Source organism: Penaeus vannamei, chromosome 34, assembly GCF_042767895.1.
Source record: "Penaeus vannamei isolate JL-2024 chromosome 34, ASM4276789v1, whole genome shotgun sequence".
NCBI lineage: Eukaryota > Metazoa > Arthropoda > Malacostraca > Decapoda > Penaeidae > Penaeus > Penaeus vannamei.
This window is the reverse complement of record NC_091582.1, coordinates 845,557-852,026: the sequence shown is the minus strand read 5'-3', so window position 1 is coordinate 852,026 and position 6,470 is coordinate 845,557. Positions and strand designations below refer to the sequence as shown.

General features: G+C 35.4%; 1 pseudogene; it reads right to left on the bottom strand.

The window, feature by feature from the left end:
• Positions 1-3,196: 3,196 nt before the first annotated feature.
• LOC138868034 (perlucin-like protein) lies at positions 3,197-4,734 on the bottom strand (annotated as a pseudogene).
• Between the last annotated feature and the right edge of the window lie 1,736 nt (positions 4,735-6,470).

The window sequence follows — 6,470 nt, the reverse complement described above, 5'->3', positions numbered from 1 at the left end:
GTACGAAATGTATCCATTGTCAAACAATTACCGAAATGCCACAATCATCACTAAAATGTGATGCACTTGCAGCCGTACGACCACACATACATCCTGAAGAGTTTGTAGCAGCAAACTGTACATATTAGAGTAGGAAAGGAATCTTGAATCACTCTCCACATAAAGTATTATCCACTTTATGTACAACAAATACTAAAACATATTAAAAGACCATAACAACAGCATAATAAGACTAGGTGGCGACAGCTAAACCCAGACTACCTCTTCAACCAATGATGAAGTTAATTAAGATAGATAAATTAATTGATGATAATGATAATAATAATAGTAATGATAATAGTTCTGTATTAGGTTTTATTTCTTTAACATAAGGTGACATTTTTGTCGAGATGTCCATAGGAAATAAGACCATAGATTGATATGTGTGTTTTTAAATGCTGTCTACAAGGGCATGATTTAAAGTCATTTATGAATGTTATCTATCCACAGTACCACAATGAAAATGATATTTCAACATTGTAATTCATTCAGACAACCATAATTAAGTGAGTGGAAGAATTACTATTGTGTGTGTGAGTAAATGAACATACACACACACACACACACACACACACACACACACACACACACACACACATATATATATATATATATATATATATATATATATATATATATATATATATATCTGTGTGTGTGTATGTTGTAAGGGTTCTGTGAGCCAGAGGAACCCCGATAGGCGGCTTCGGGGCCAGAACTGGGCCCGTTCGATCCCTCTGTCGCTATATCCCCCGACAGAGTTTAGGTTGGGTACCGGTGCAAGGATTTGCGTTGGGCAATAAAAAAATGGACACAAGTAGTTTCAAATCAGAGATATCATGTATGCTGATCATTAATTTAATATCATATTAAAATAATAACTGGAAATACCCATAGCAAGATTAAATATGAGTATAACATTCAAAATCAGGTTACTCTTGACCTGATTTTGATTTTTTTCAGTAGTTCAGTTCATTATAAATGTTGAGATCAGGTAAAGTTAATTCAATGGCAGAAAAGGTTAATTGAAGACATCACTAAGTAAATAAAGCTTGCGTTCGTCCCAGCTCCTAACTGTGGCAAGTAATACATGTGTGAAAGCTCATTTACCACCTTTGTTGTGTTTTCCCTCCGGCTGGGGTACTCCAGGACGACTCTCGGGAAAGGGTAGTGACCACACCAAAAGTCCGGCTGACACCTTATTTTGTAAAAGGACGGGGTTTGAACCCCACATACAGGTCATACATTTTCAGATTTAATTCACCCGAAAAATCAAAGTGCTTAATAAAAAGTAAATTACTAAAACAAAAGAAAAGGAATCATAAAATAAATATCAGTAATAAAAATAAAACAACTAACAACATACGATACATAATAAAATTAAAACGATATACAACAGAATAAAAATGTGCATGGACTAAGTTAGACTTTTAAGAAATAAAATAAAAGCAAAAGTGAATCAAAAGTCTCGGGTGAAGTGGGCATAAAATGACAAACTAAAACGCAAAATAGAAAACATAAAAAATGAGGGAGGAAGCCAGCTGCATAAATAAAATGCGAAACCAAAGCGGTCGCAGCGAAGGCCTAAGGGAACGCCTTACAAAAACAAACATGTAAACAAAGGGGTTGCCTGCTAGTGATTAAAATAACAAAAAGTTCGATAAAAATAATTACGTAAAATCTAAGGTTATGCTGCTGGCAACCCATACAAAATCAACTAATAAAAAAAGGAAAAATGACATACAAAATATAACATCAAGCGCAATAAAACTGGTAATGAAGTAACAATAGCGTGAGCGGTGTGCTATATAAAGCAGTGCAAGCCTCACTGGGGCTAATAAGAATAAAAACGAACAGAACAAACGATAAAACTAGTAAAATCATTAAATAAGGAACACGAAAGCTAACGGAAGGCATGCTGATACCATACCATGAACCATAGACGAAATCATCCCCCGAGTGTAAATCGCCGTGTATGTGCAGGTATGTATGTATGTGTGTAGAGTCAGACGGCAGTGGTGGGTCATCGTTTGGACCTGTAGGAAAAGGTTAAGGAAGGACGGGAAGGAAGGGGAGGACTTAGGAAACTTGGGCGAGGAGAGTAAGGAAAACCTCAGGTATGGGAGAATTAGGGGGTGAGGATGCGTGAGAGACGGGAGACGGGGAGAGGATGCGTGAGAGACGGGAAACGGGAGGAGGACGCGTGGGAGACAGGAAGAGGATGCGTGGGAGACGGGAAACGGGAGGAGGACGCGTGGGAGACGGGAGACGGGGAGAAGATGCGTGGGAGACGGGAGACGGGGAGAGGATGCGTGGGCGACGGGAGACGGGAAGAGGATTCGTGAGAGACGGGAGACGGGGAGAGGATGCGTGAGACTGCATAATCAAATAAACTGTTGTTTTAGAAATATACGTTCCAATACATGAACATGTACCACACACATACACATATACACATGCATACATAGATAAAAACATAGATAAGGATATATACCAATACTTACCTCTGTGTATTTCAGCGTACTAACGTGCACATCCTCCCACAGAGAGGATCTTGCATTTTCAGTCACATTGAACATCGTGCATTCAAAAGCTGTCAGTGTCATATAGTACGGCATAATTTTCCCCTGGTCTGCCATTTGGCTCGCGAACGCTGTTGAAAAAAAAAAAAAAAAAAAAAAAAAAAAATATATATATATATATGTATATATATATATATATATATATATATATATATATATATATATATATATATATATGTATATATGTATATATGTATATATGTGTGTATATATATATATCAGTATATATATATATATATATATATATATATATATATATATATATATATATATATATATATATATACAAAACGAAGAGATAAATGAATAAGCAAATGATAAGACAATAAACAATGATGGTAGTGGCAACATCGGTGATAGATATATAATAGATGAATTTATAAAAATGCATAACTGAAATTCCTATCTCTGGATGCACGTGGTATGTTTGGACGCACGCAATTGAGTGTGTTCGTGTAAGAACATATCTGTTCGTGCATAAGGTAAGTGTGAGTGTGGAAGTATGTATGGTGTACTGCATCATTAGTAATTTTAACTCGAATGCACTATTTACAGTACGAAATAAAAATGACTTGCTAGTTATCAGCTCCCCAAAACGGGGATCCTCTGGGCATGTTTTCGCTCAAGACCCACCGCCAGTCCCCCTCCAGTGAGAGGTTGCTTCCTCCCACCCACACATTTGCAGATTTCGAAAGTCCTTCAAGACGAAACACCGTATCACATCTTCGCTTTCTAAGGAACTTTAAACAGTCTCTTATCTTACAATTTATGTTTACATATTGAATGAAATAATACTGACTACCACAGAGGTCCCTAAAGTGGTTGATATCGACCCCTGTGGGTCGATAAAATTATACAAGGGTGCAATAGACGCCTTGGGATCAAAAAGGGATAGACAAACTCCGGAAGTGTGTAATTTTGCGGTCGAAGGCTGATAATGGTATAAGAAATATAGATATTCAAGGGGAGCTGGGTGGGGGCTAGAAAGATATTTTCGCAGGGCTTTATGTAGTTTCCCTTACCGATGTATATAGAAAATAGGGTTTGGTATGCAACCCCCTCCCCCAAAGGTATATGGAAACTACACATATATTTAACCCCCATACCAGGGGGTCAATATGAAATCAAGGATTCCATGAGGAGGTCAGTGGTCTTAAAAGTTTGAGGAACCCTGGTCTAGCACTTTAGACTGTATTTGTAACTCATATTATAAACATTTCATGTATATAATCATGGAATATACAGAACTGCATGCTGTGCTCGTCGAACGGTCTTGAATTTAAAATGATCATACCCAATAAATTGTCATTATACCTTTTTTATAACACTCAACATAGTCACCATATTTTCTATTGATTTTGTTTTCGAATGACAGTCACAGTTTCCATTCTTAGAATTTTTATAGCCAAGTGGCCCGACACTTGAAGTGAAGTAGGAAATCACTTGCCTGAACCGTTAATGTATCCAAGAGCATCTGCGAATGCATTGGCGTCCTGGAACATGGCCAAATCTCCTCCCAAGTCTTGACAGAAGAGTCGAGCATTTCCCAAGTGACGCTGATGTCTTTAGCAAGGTAGAGACAGGTTTCGCCAAAGTTTAAGGAGTTACCAGGGCAGGACACTTCTACAAGGAGGAAGAGGTATATTTCATCAAATAGAATAATAAATCTTGTTTGACAATATTCCATGACAAGTGCACTAATTTTTAAAGGCTGACGTTTCTTTTTACCCATAGAGGTGCGGCTCTGCGTCAAGGAGCCTTCGATATTATTTAAAATGTTCACTATATCCCTCAGGATGTCGGCAGACACTTGTTCGGTCTGTTTCAGCTCTTTCAGCTGGACTTCTTGGCGCAACAAGAGAAGGTCTGTGAGACTCTGTAGCAGAGAGGGATCATTTATAGTGTAAATTTACACACACATTCTCAATCACATATTTATGCTCTGTACACTTACACAAGTATCAAGCATTTCCCCATTTATTCAGTGACTTACCTGGGTACAGTTAGCATGAAGGGGAGGATAATGCTGTTCGTAAAGGTCGCTCACACTGCCTTGCTCCAGCGCCCACACCGCCCCTGCCACAGCCCAAAGAAATGCTGCAACCACACGCATCTGTCAACATCAGGAGGCTTGTCAGTGGGTATCAGATCTTCTCAGTTTCACTTTCTCTTTTTCGAGAGTGATTATTACCCCATAATATATATATATATATATATATATATATATATATATATATATATATATATATATATATATATATATATATATATATATAATAAAGATGGACAAGAAACCAAAATAACAAATCGTACCATTGGAGGAAGCGAAAGTCTGGGCCTCGGCGAACAACTCCTGAGTGAGACCCTTCGTAGACTGAATACGCTACGATGCTCTTCGGATTTAAACCGTCGCCGTCTGCCTTTTTTACGAACTGTAATCCTGCTCTTTGAAATCTAAGAAGCCAGTTAACCAGAGCTACTCTGGTGTTGCTATGCAAGACGACTGTTTGCTTGTTGGTAACTGAAAACTATTAGCAATAAAGATGTGTGTGTGTGTGTATGCATCTATGAGTATATATATACATACCTATATATGTATGTATGTAAAAGTATTATGTATATTTATACAAATATATATGTGTGTGTGTATCTGAATGTGTGTGTGCGTACATTTATATGTGTGTGTGTATATATATATATATATATATATATATATATATATATATATATATATATATATATATATATATATATATATATATATATATACAAATATATATGTGTGTGTGTGTGTGTATCTGAATGTGTGTGTGCGTACATTTATATGTGTGTGTATGTATATATATATATATATATATATATATATATATATATATATATATATATATATGTGTGTGTGTGTGTGTGTGTGTGTGTGTGTGTGTGTGTGTGTGTGTGTGTGTGTGTGTGTGTGTGTGTGTGTGTGTGTGTATGTGTGTGTGTGTGTGTGTGTGTGTGTGTGTGTGTGCGTACGTATAAAGGTATGTTTAGTGCATATATATAGACACACGTACATATACATGTGTGTATATGTATATATATATATGTTTACACATATGTATGTATACATGAATATGTATATATACATATGTAAATATCTATAAATGTATATATATATATATATATATATATATATATATATATATATATATATATATATATATATATATATATATATATATATATATATATATATATATAAAATCTTTATTTCGTATAAAATCGTACAGATACAATTTTACACATAGCTGAGATAATTGTAACCCTAAAACATAACTGTTAAAGACAAAAAATAATATATATATAAAACAATTAAAAACGGTGTGTATATGTATATATATATGTTTACACATATGTATGTATACATAAATATGTATATATACATATGTAAATATCTATAAATATATATATATATATATATATATATATATATATATATATATATATATAATCTTTATTTCGTATAAAATCGTACAGATACAATTTTACACATAGCTGAGATAATTGTAACCCTAAAACATAACTGTTAAAGACAAAAAATAATATATATATAAAACAATTAAAAAAGGTACATGATTGGTCTCCACTTGGAGTACATGGCACTCGTATGCAGATGGTTAGCGTCTGCAAAGCTATTCAGTAACTTGTTATTTGCGAGCTTTATTCTGGACAGCAAGCTAACAACACCCTTACGACGCAGCTCGCCAAAGCTGGCGATGCCGATTAACACAAAAATGAGAGAAGCTACTACGGCTGGCAATGCCGAACACCTTTCTCAGGCTGTTATTATAGCACACACGAAGCCTGTTC